This window comes from Photinus pyralis, unplaced genomic scaffold (genome assembly GCF_008802855.1).
Source record: "Photinus pyralis isolate 1611_PpyrPB1 unplaced genomic scaffold, Ppyr1.3 Ppyr1.4_LG6, whole genome shotgun sequence".
Lineage (NCBI taxonomy): Eukaryota > Metazoa > Arthropoda > Insecta > Coleoptera > Lampyridae > Photinus > Photinus pyralis.
Window position 1 is genome coordinate 25,047,505 of NW_022170663.1, and position 12,853 is coordinate 25,060,357.

Consider the following 12,853-nt stretch of genomic DNA (forward strand, 5'->3'; position numbering starts at 1 on the left):
TAATAAATAATAGATTTAGGAAGTGGAATCGAAGATGGCATAAGTCACGGAAATGTTTTAAAGAGAAGCGCGAGGCCGGTTGTCTTTTTTACCGTTCGCCTGTAGCCGTTGACCGTTTTCTGTGAAGTTGGCGGCGCCGCCGCCCCCGTGCTTTGGCCAGTATTTCATCAAAATCAAAACTAACCGAAACTCCATACCCCATGATCGACAAGTTAAAAACCTGTCTAGTGATAGGACCTACGTTGTGTCAAGTTAGTCGAGGATCGATTAAACAAACATAAATAAAACACAAAAAACTGGGGAAAATGAAATTGAATTAAAACGTTAAAACATTTAAATCAAAATTCAAATAAAAGTTTCCTCTTACAACCGAGAGTAGCTCTAGGGTCTCAAATGATTACAAGGAAGGATAACGAGCTACTGAAACTCTTCCAGGAAACGTGTTCACTTACCTTCTTACTTCTTTTTCCAGTCGGTCCAGACGCCTGAACGGGTCATTTAATTGTTAGTTAAATTTTTGTTTCAAATTATTTAATAACTCTGGTGCGGTTTTACGTGTAAACACACACGTTTGTATACAAGTGATGTTTTCTATTCTTGTAGAAAGATTATTTCCTACAATTGTTAAATGTAGGGCAAATTATCGCTTATTTTTGTCATCAATTTTGTTTTGTTAAATCATTTAAGTGACTTTGATTATTTTGGTAAAAGGTTGATGTAATTTTTAGTGAGACCAATGCATTATAATGGGCAAAAAACTGCGTGTTTTTTGTAGAAAATTGTTATTTGAGATAAGACAATTCCGCGTAAAATTTTGATACCAACGTGACTTATATCAAGAAACGGAGATTTGATTGGTTATCGTTTTGCTACGTTCTGTTAATTGGAGGAAGTCTTTTCGAATTTTAGAAGTAGGGAAGACACGTTAAATACTAAAGTTGGCGTAAGAACTGGGCCGTTCCGATAATTTTCAGGCCGAGTTACTGTTTGTTGAAAGTTCAAAATACGCGCGTGCTGCGTAAGATTTCGTATTGCCAGTTAGTGGTTTGCCCTGATTTTTGGGATTTTAACAGAAAACTGTAAGTAGCTTATGATTTCATTGATTTGTTTAATTGTTATCGAACGCTTACGCGGGGTATGTAAACGGACGGTCCATTTTGATTGGTAGAATTTTATGATTGATTTGTGTGAATTCATGTAAATCGTGTGTTTATTCGAACCCTTGAACCATCCAGATAAAAGTCTCATCCTTAATTTATGATCAATTTTGTTGTTTCAGGTGCCTTCAAAATTTGTTTAAAATCTTGGTATGTAAGGATTTTTATGGTTCCCATTATTTGAAGTCGATATACGGACGTGTCCTGGGAGAATTTTAATAAGAAGGCTAGATAGGTTTATGGTGTTTGGTGTACAGTTTATTTTGGTCGGGCCATTGCACACGGCATTATTATTTGCTCGCGGCAACGTGGAGCATTGCATTTATTTTTTATGCTGCCCGAATGTTCGGATCCCAGCAATATAGCAGATTTGCAGTTGTGTTTGTGGTTTGAACTCGCGCGGCTTAATTTTCATTAACAATAAAGCACGTGAACAAATCTGTAACTTCTAACTTTTATTTATTTAAGTCCGACCCTGACCAATGCCCCCTACGGTGAAAATTGATGTTCATTAACAGTGGCAACAATATTGCACCACAGTATCTTTACAATTAAGTATTCCCAACCGCAACTTGTACATTTCTACTATATGTTTATTCGACGAATTCGTTTCCTCACCTCCTAAATTGCACATGTCGACTCAGTAAGTTACTCTACAAAGGAATTTTATTGACTGATGTCCCGAGCGCTTTCTTTACAAGTTAAATACCCATTTCGTTCATTTATGACTTCCCAGAACTATAATGGATCGGGACCAAAGGTTTTTGTTTATGCAGTCGGTCACGCAATGTGAATGTGACAAGTTATTGAAATGTATACTATCGAAACTGCGTCAAATAAATATAGTTCGTTTACGAGGTGACCCATATTAATGCTTAAGAAAGATCTTTCAACGCTCGTTTAGAAATATTAGTTCAGATAAATCGGTACATTATGCTAAAATCTTCATAGCGTTCTTATACCAAGTGTAAATTATTAAAGACGGTTCACTTCAGTACATAAATTACAACATAATAAATTAAAAATTAATGAAAAAAATTAATATGAGGAAGTTACTGTTATTGAAACTTTGTTTTCTTAGAATAAGATAAATGCATATTATATGACTGACTTTTCCTCAAAAAAGCTCCGCATTTAGCTTTATACTAACCAAATTATTTCAAAAATGCTAAACTCCAACTGTGATGCGCTAATGTACGTTTTCGTAAGATGAAGATCTGTGTATATCTCCTGAAAGGAAAACTATGGGAACTCCCCAACACCGTTCCGCTTATACATCCAACTTGGCAACTGGTGGAACTTCGCGAAGTTCGAAGCGAAATTTATAATTTCCCTCACAATTAAGCTATAGTCATATTGTTTTGGCGGTATTAAATGCGATTACCTATAATAAACTTTATCCATCGTTGGCACAATTAAACGAGATAATAATTTTTCTCCAATTACATTTTAATTTTGCTAATCCGGACTGTATTATAATAAATTCAAGCTGAGTGAAAATCAGTAAAAGTTAAATTCTCGTTTAACTACCTTCTAAGCATTCATTTCCGGAATAATTTTAACGAGGATTGGATTACAAGGATGGGTTAATCATAAATCAATTAACTTAATTCGCTTTTAATGTTTGCCGTTTCCAGTTTAACAAAATATTGCCAGTTGGCTGACGAGATCCATTTATAAATAATTAATTAGTACACTTGCTTTCGTCTGTGAATGCACGAGATTTTTAGGTAACATTACTCTGTGACTAAGGACCCTTACACAATAATAATAATGCCCTTTAAATGTTCGTAATGGATTTTAAAGGCTGAAAGTCTCAGAAAGAACAATGTAGGACTCTTAAGGGTCTTAAGTACTCTTAAACAGTAAACACCCTTAAGCATTATTATGTTCTTTAAGACCTCTTATGGGCTGTTAAAGGCATAAATGTAATTTGCGTATCCCAGGTGTAAAAGAGTCAGCGCAAATGAGGCAAATGTCTTGGAAACTGTAGTAGTTCCGTTACTGACTGAGTGACTAGCAGACAACGCATAGCCGAAACTATTGGGCGTAGTTAAATTTAGAGTTTTTGAGATTGTGGGAATTTGGATAGTATAAGCATTACGCATGAAATTTTATCGGGCGGTTCAAAATCATTTCCGAGACAAATAGTGGTTTTGTTGGACTCTGAAAGGATAAATTGGTCAACTGCAGTGCAGCGAACATACATTAATTGTTTCTACGTATTTAGTTTTCTATGGGGCTTTGTTTCTTAATTGCATTAGGAAGTCGATAGAGACATAGAATATGGAGTTTATTTCGTACTTTAGCTTTATTAGTGTTCTTAAGTTGCAATGTTAACTGAGGTGTCAGTAATTTAGGGAAATGGGTTTTCCCATCATTTTTGACTGGTAGCGCGGGATTTGTTAACGAATAAACGATCACAGACCCGGTGGGTGGGTGCATCCTTAAGAAAAAATTAAAATTAATTCGTGTTGCTAGTGACCGATACGATCGGGAACCGAGCCATTTAAAGTTTCAATAAATTTGCGTCGTAATTACGGTCAAGACAACAGATTTTGGTGAAAAAAATGCGGATTTTACACAGTGGATAAATAAATATTTGCAAGTGAGTATAAACAACGAATTATTGTATAATAAAACAAATCAAAGACATGCTGATTAAAAAACATTGAGATATTTGTCCATTATCGCGAATAGAACTTACGCATTAAGCTACTGCACCGCGAGTGATTTAAGGGAAGTTGAACTCCACGTTTTAGAACGTACCTGTAGAGCAATATCCGCGCCCGCAATTAAAAAAAGATCATTACACAAAAGTTAGAAGAAATTCATATACTTTTTAGTTTGCCCCTTCTTAGGTAAAGACAATATATAAGTTCTTACGCATTCGTGATCTCACTAATACCACCTTTACCAACACGTTTAAAATTTGCGTTTTTCTTGCGAGATAAACATCAAAGAGACTATTCGCCAAAAAATTTCATCTTGAAGGTCAGTCTGATCGTTTAAACAAGAAAAAACTTTCCGACGGAAAGGTGACCAAATTGCCTATTTCTTCACTTTTATTCCGCATTATAGCGTGAACATTATAGTTACTATAAGATATTTCGTTTACGAGGTATTGCTATAAGCATAAATTATGTTAATTTTAATCATACACTAAGGAAAACGGTAACAAAATGAGACACAATGAAATAAAAATGCAGGTGGAAATGGGAGGACTTGTTGAAAAAACAATGTCAAACGAAGGTTAATATCAAATTTAAATCCTCGACCTGCATGCAACAAGCCCTTGCTAAGGGAGTCGCTAAATCGATTGCTAAGAAAAAAACCCGAAGCGAGGAAGCAGATGTTTGCTCATTTCTTTGCGCCAAACAAAAAAGAGGCATTCATCTGCATTCAATAATGACAAACGAAAAAAGCACATTAAGACTGTAAAAGTTTTGCAAATAATTTCGTTACAAAGAGTGAGATAAAACATTTGTGGATTCGCTAATATTATTTCGTCTGCTTTTATAAAAGCCTCCTCCTGAAAGCATTAAAGGAACTGGATTTCTTACACGAGAAAAAATTTGCGAATATTTATTTTTACTGATCGATTCGATGTAGGTTTTTCTGTGGTAAACCTGATGCACGAGATAAACTTTTATCTCAAATTAGGATATGTTATTGAAATTTGTTATTACATATTTATCTCGGATAATAGGGCTATCACTTTACGTTAAAAGATCGATTCAACTTGATGTATATAATTTGCGAGAACATTGTTTTCTCAAAGTATTCACCCTACTGTGGGGTTGAAATTAAAATGCAAGATAGTGCAATGTTCACGGTTTCAAGAACCGGGTGAAATCGTCCACTTTCCTCTTCACGACACCTCGCTTCCAAGAGATTACCGTGAGGTATAAAACATTATTAACACATACAGAAACTTATTATTAAAAATCTCCAGCGTATGTATGGGTTAGGGAACAAATGTGACCCTGTAACTTTCGACCCGACCTTCGAAAGAACAAAAATGCATCGTCACAAACTAGAAGGTATAAAAGTCTCAGTTGTAGGTAACTGAGGTTTCGTGAACTTTCGTCCTCAAGCTCGAAATCGGCCACGTTATGACGTGAGTCTAGGACAATACAAGTAACGAGATCATTGTTTGCATTGAATTTTTTCCATTTTTTTCGCGGAAAAGAGTAAATTTTTAAAGCTATTTTGAAGTGTCTTTCCAGACAAATTGTGGTCGTGATGATGTAAAGAATTTATCATTTTAAGTTTAACCCGAAGTTTGTATCCTGTAAAAACGCATCATAAACATTCATTTGTTATCGTGTATCTAGTAATTAGAACAATTTCCGGCGACAGACTAAAAATACACGCATCGTTCTTGTGAAGGAACGTTTTTGCATTACTAAGAATTTAAGTAGTATACGATGTGGAAACGAAAACCTTTCCTTTTCTGTAAAAAAAAAAACAGTAAAATTAGCTGTGTGGTTGCGACTGTATTCACTAAATTATGCGCTAGGTAAAAAGTTGTAATTAGTAAAAAAAGTTTTCTGGTCATTAAGAACGTTAAATCAACCCCCAACCTTTCACTATTTTCGAAATTTCCCCAGAGTTTACAAATTACAAGGAGAAACCGTTTTCAATAATCAATCCTGCCATCGACCTTTAATTTCAGAAGCTATCCCTCCATTCAACATGGTCACTGGCAACACACACTTAAACGCTTTTGCAGAATGGCCATAAATATAGATTAACTGTGTACATTACTACTATCTTCCTATCGTTTACCCCTTACTACAAGCAAGAAATCGTTGAAATGTAAAAGGAGCAAACGTACTGCTAGATGTTTCCCTAATTGTTTTTAGTGCAATGATGCGGTGTGGAAAGTAACAGATCCCTGCAGCTCTAAAAAATGTGGATGCCTGGCAAATTGTTGGTAACGGGAGGTCTTCAATTAGGTTTATTTAGTTTTAATTTTTTGCATTAGCAATTAGGACACATGCCTGTAGCGGCGTTTTTGGTAGTTGGAACGAGATTAAGGGCGGTTTCGGCAAATTAATGGTTTACAATTAAATTTCTTTAGGGTTACGCGTGTTTTAGGAGTCGAGTATTATGAAATATACAGGGTGGTGCCATTAGAAGACTCGTTTTTCCAAAATGTTATTTTCAATTTTTTAAAGTTAATAGTTTTCTAATTTTTTTCTTAAATTTTTATTGCATATTTACAATCTGTTCCAGATGAACAATAAGTAAATTTTGTAATAAATAGCGCACTAAATTAACTACGACATGCCGAGAGCAATCCATTGAAAACTCTCTTGTTTTCTAATGAATCTCGCGCTTTCTGTTTTGTAATTAAAAGGTTACCGCATGTGTCACTGGTCGGTGAATGGCGCGAGTAGGATTTTAGCGCCAGTCTGACGGTCGATAACGAGCAATAAGACAGAGTTAATGGTTGTTATTTTCTGACCGTTCATAGTTACTCATAATTGTACCGTGTGAAACGCTTACTTTTCAATTCTAAGCTCTAGTTGTGCCTGAGTCATGGTTTCTGAAAGGATAAGATTGGTGCGAAGTTGATTGGCTAAAGGAATGAAGATGGTCGCTATAATCTGTTTTTAGGCGAATTTGTAAAGAATAAGAAATTTCGATGAAATAGTCGAGCGGGACAAAGCGCGAAGTGTTGACAGCGTAAAGGATATTACGGGAAAGCTGCCGTGCTTGGCATCTAAAGTGACAGTGTTCCACTCAATGAGTAAGCCGAATTCGCAACGTTTCATTTAAATAAAAAAAGTTACTACGGAGCCAATAATTCCGCAGCGCAGAATAGCACCCGACGCGACCTAGGAAATAGTCGGGTACGTAGACCTTCTAAGCTAGTCATTTCTAACAAAAGAAATTGCTAAAATCGCAAACTAACGGCCAGTTATGATTTTTATTAGGACCACTAGGTATTGGTAATGTATATCCAAGTTTGCAGCTTAGTTAAGTCCTGAGCTATACGTTTTGCTAACAGATATGTGTTATGCTACAATTTGAGATGAGAACAAGCCCGGTAGGTTCAATACTCACTGAGATACTGCCCTTGAAAAATGACAATTTTTTCCAGAAAAGTGAAATTTTAAGATTCGGTCAATTTTTGACACCAATATCGAGGAAAGTACTCATTTTACGGGCAAATCATACTAAAGAAGTAGCAAATGATAGGGGTCTCTACCCTCTTTCCTTTCTCTCTTTCCTACTTGCCCGAGTACGGCCATGAAGTTTTACGCTTGCTGCCTTAACACTGCCGTTCATCGCCATCGAAATTTTTAGACAAGTTTGCAAGTTTTACTATTTGATTTTTGTTAGGCGAAGCCCACTATAATAATCACATACGTGAGGACGGCTATGGGGACGGCAATGTCCTCCAAATTTGGAACCGTGCGCTGGCGGAATGTATGCCGGAACGCTGGCGTTCTGTCGTGAGTGACACGGAGACCGTTATAGACCAATGGTGTACTCGGTGCGGAGTTATCGATCAAGTTTCGGACCTCATCATCCATCTTAGTGTCGACAGCTCCGACTCGGACTACATGGACAGCGACTAGGAAATACTGTGGCCAACGCCCATTGTGCGACGCCGGAGATTTTGTTAATAAAGAAACGTTTTCATCGCAACCAGGGGGTTTTTAACCTTTTAACATTCAATTTGGAGAACCTCTTTAAAAACTTCCCCTACATATATTGAAGTATTACCGACATATCCCCATTTTATAAAAAAAAAATTGCTGTGGCTAGCACAGATGCCACCCGCACACCTGAGCGTGCGCGACTGACTTTTTATGTCTAGGAGTATGAGTACCAAATTTGGTACCAATCGGTTCAGTCGTTTAGCCGGAAATGAGACTACAGACAGACAGACTGACAGACCGATCGACATCATCGAGATTTTGTTTGATTCGGTTTCCCTGGTGCCTCAAAACGTGTGTTTCCGTCAGAAAAGGGAGGGGGGGTCATTTTTACCCTAATGCAATAACCCCCTTACTAACGTGCGGGTGGTAAAAGCTTAATACAAGTATATATGCGCCACGCATGTTCAATTTTATGAAAGAAATCCTCAACATGACCCGGGTCTCCAGAAAATAAGGCCATCCACAATACACCGTTAATGATACCCTGAAAACAAGTCGGTATCGCCGCCACTAGGACTAGGAGATAAAATAGCTGGACTGTATCTATTTTTTCCTAGCCGGATAGAGGGTGGAATGTCAGTTCTCTTTAAATGAACTCGTGAGTCACATCAAAGGTGATTTCAAGCCTGACGGCCGAACTATCGAAAATCGCCGCCGTGAGGAACGCTTTGGCGACAAGATACAATTTTGTGTGATTGGCCGCGGGCTCAGCCACCAAATATTTCTTTGTTTTCGCGATGTCGGGCAAAAAAGCTGTACGACAACTGGTACAATAAAACAAGCAGCAATCATGAGGAAGAGCAATTGCGGGTGATCAAGGCTGCTGCAGAGAAACTTTTGTAAGACTGTTACGTTCACTTTGGGCCAACGTGACAAAATTACCTTAGATAAGCACACGGTAAGCTCAGGCAAAGTAGAGGTGGGTCGGGGTGAAAATGGGGTTCTTCTATACACACACAAATAAGCCAAAAAGGGAAGGAAACAGTAAAAGTAATCCGGATAGGCGCCACTTAGTCTTTGATGAATTTAGAGAGAGAGGAATACTAAAGGGATGAACAAGGCAGACCAAGAGATCCTTGTTCTCGTCTTACTAAACTCAAAGGAATACACAATTATGGGGAAAACAAACAGTATTTGATGTATAAATGCGGGTAGTTTAATAACAAAGATCTCAAAATATCACAAATCTGACACTGTAATATATCGATCTAGTATATCAAACTGGGAATTTAAAATAATCTCTAATAAAACAAATGAGAAGCCAACACGTAGCCTGGGGAAAATATTTATCCAAAGGCTTCCGCAGAAACAACGGAGCTATAATCATTAAGTGACTTTCAAACAAAGTAATAATCACAACTCGTTAGTATCAACAACCAAAATGTAATCAAACGTTAAAAGGGAAAAACGACGAAAATAACTAAATTTACCTTGAACTCCGGTCGCAACCTTCCGAGCTCAGAGGACGCGAAACTGCAAATCTGAAAACAGTCAGACACAAAAACAAAAAAATATAAGAAGGGTAGTGATTCGCGTTGCACAATATATCGCATAAGCAATGGTTAACGTAAGACACGAATGGTTATTCTTGTACGTAGAATTGCAATCAATACTAAAAAGAATCAAAAATTCAAATGACTTTACAACAAAACAAAATTTGGTTCGACTAAGGGTTGGTTTTCACAATCGGTATGATATAAAAAAAAATGACATGAAATTTTAAGAGAAAAATACTATAAAAATGTACAAATAAAATAACTGAATCTATCTTCAATGACAAAGCAATCTTATCAATTCAAAAGAAATTACACGAGCAAGTTCTTCAAAACAAAATACATAACGTTAATTAAAAATTTACACAGTACTAACTCCACACGTCTCGTTAATTAAGTACTTGCGTTTCGGAGGAATGAATCGTAGGTCAACGAACTTCGTAAAATTGGGTCAGCAGTTCAAATATCGGTTTCACATGAAATGGCGGTGATTCTTCAGTCAATTCTTCAGTCGGTAAGGTAGAAATATGTAGAGCGTTTTTGATTGTAATGGCGTCGAAACTTCAATGGAATTCTATTGCACCATATGGAAAATCGGGTATTCGCGTTTCCACGTCAAAATATCAATGTACAGTCAGGAAGCAATTGGTAAAACCAAAATAATAAGTAAGAAAACTTAGGGAGTACGAAAGTAGCCTTAGATTATTTAAAATAAAAAGATAATGCGTCATAGATAACATACCGCAAAACGGCCTTAAACTTGTAAGATAAATCCGCAGCAATGCGTCATCAGCGAAATTGGAAGTAAGATGATAAGAGAAAACTTCACTAATTTTAGTACAACACCACTAATTAAATCCCAATAAAGGTAGACGAATATGTCAAGTAAGTGTAATGGCGTGTAGTTCAAATACAAGTCAAGATCGAATCGAGTTCTTCAACAAGGACTGCGCGCGTCGACAGTGAGTGGGAGAAGAATAATCGCGCCAATCAACAGAACACTAGACAAAAGCTTTTTAAAAGAAAACTATATCGCAAATAAAGGATCGGGTTATAATGTGAACACCTAGATGGCATAAGGATTGCTATATAAAGGTAAGAGTTCGCATAATGTTATTCGAGAAGGATTCCACATAGTAATTCAAATATAAGCCAAAGCAAAGATTACACGGTAAAGAAAATAACGTCACAAGACATTCGTTCAAGGATATATGACGTAACTCGTCAGTGAGTATCCTCCATCCGATGCTTTCTTACAGGTCGCTGACTGCGGGATGGCTGAATCTGTGAAGCTGTTGCTTGAAACCATCCTATCAAAAAACAAATGTAAGACTGTCAAAGAGTACAGAGAGAAATGTGTGGGATTTGCTCACTAACTGATCTCAGTAGTCAGGCCAAATTCTTTCGTTTCTTTTTTGAAGACTCGCTTTGGTACATATTCATATAGGAAGTTTGCTTCAAAACATACACCACTGGCCATCGTACGAGGAGGATCCACTCACCCTTAATTGAAAAAGGATCAGGATAAATCAGACAATTTTGAACGGTTCAAGAAGCGTTCAAAATGAACAATTCTATCAAAAAATCATGATCTAATTCTTTAGATAAATTATGCTTAATAAATATCAATAATAACATAAATAAATAATGTCTGTTAACAGTAGGTATAACTACAATATTAATAGTTTAAATACACTCTTGTGTTTTTCCTTTCAAGCTACATTGAAATCATTTTGAGAACTAAGCAGAGCAAATTTTTTGGGTTTTTAAGATTACGATACGTTGAGGTAAAATTTCCGATTATAATAGATGTATATAGTAGGTATTCACGACAGAAGTTTGAGTGTCTGAGTCCTTAGTCTTTTGTGGAAAACTATGAAAATTAGGCACGTTCATAACTATGTAGTATAGCATACTAATTATGTAGTAATTACGTACAGTTGCCGCATAATAACGAAGAGTTAGTTAAAAAATAAGAGAACTCAATTTCTGAGTCTATGAAACGGGAGTTGCGCGTATGGAATCCAACTCGCTCTAAATATCATCGCAGCTTCAACGACAAAAACAGGCAAATCGCGTTTTTTGTCATGCAAAATAAATTCCTTAGATACAATTTACATATAAAAGTGACATCCCCGCTATATAACTGCATTGAGCCTAATGGAATAAAGAAAATTTAAGCTTAAAGTAGCTACTTTTTTATTATTCCTCGGGCGCCATTAGGAGGGAGTTGTAAATCTTTCTCTTGCGGCATATGATTTTGTTTTTATTTTAAACGTAAGTATCTTCAACATATTCGTACATCTTCGTGAAAGCAGCTTTTCGCGTACATAAATTTCTCTCTTTAGTCAATCTGTATCCCCCATCTTATCTCATCAAAACGTTCAAGTTTATAGTCCTTCCGAGTATCGTTTTGGGCTGTTTACATATAACCTAACAAAAATAAAACTCAATTCAGTAGAATGGTTCCTCTTGTGTTGATTTTTTCCGTGCGTGACCCACTTGCCGGTTGTTTTCGACACCTCCGCACGTTATTTTAACGGAACCGGTTTCGGAATTTATAAAAAAGCCCTGTCAGTAGAATAATTTGCATAGGGTCACACTGCACTTCGGTGGTTTCCCATTTATTTTTAGATGGAATTTTAAAAGTTGAAATTCAGCATATTCAGGCGAAAACTTTGGAGCAGAACGCGCAGTTTCTTTGCCACCATAGACAGAATCGCCGCATTTAGCAGAAATCAGAAGCATTTTATTGCATTCTAAAAAATTCAGTTTTTGAATACTTATAAGGTGAAAACGTTGCAAACGAGAAACATAATGCAAGTAACCATAAAAGTGGGCGAATTTAACGATGTGAATAAAAACGACATTTAACTGGCAACATTTAGATTTGAATTCTATACATGCCAACATCGTTAAAGGTAGTAAGCATTGTCGTTACCGCCAACATCTACAATGCTTTTTTATGGCTCCGTTTTTCTTTATGTGTTGCAAAAATAAAGGAAACATTGTAACAAACCTAATTTTTCAAATAAATCCTTTTCTTATTTAACATTTTCGTTATTTTTCCTCGTAAGCTTGTCTGAAAGGATACTACTGTTGTAATAAAGGCCATTTGTTTTGCGTTTTAGCGTTCTTTCCTTATATTAGGGACGCTCTCGTCAAAATATGAGAAATCGATTGCATAAGGAAAACAAACTCTTCAGGTCATCCAATTATCAATGAACTGTTTGTGTTTCTAATGGAAATTTTGTAAAATTACAAGGACAGGTTGGCTGACCGAGTAAACGTCTGCCCGGAGCACAATCACAAAACTAATTTGTTATGGCTGATGATTATATCCCGACGTTCCAAGGAGGCCTAAAAAAAGTTTGTCTTTAATCTCAAACTCGTCGCTTACTATTAATTTGTTCGGGGTTTTTTAACATGCCATTAAAACGCGGATCCCTACGTCCAGGTCTCGGTAATGGAATCGGTCCCTCCTTAATAAAGTTGATATTTATTCATTCCCTGCATGGAAATTTTA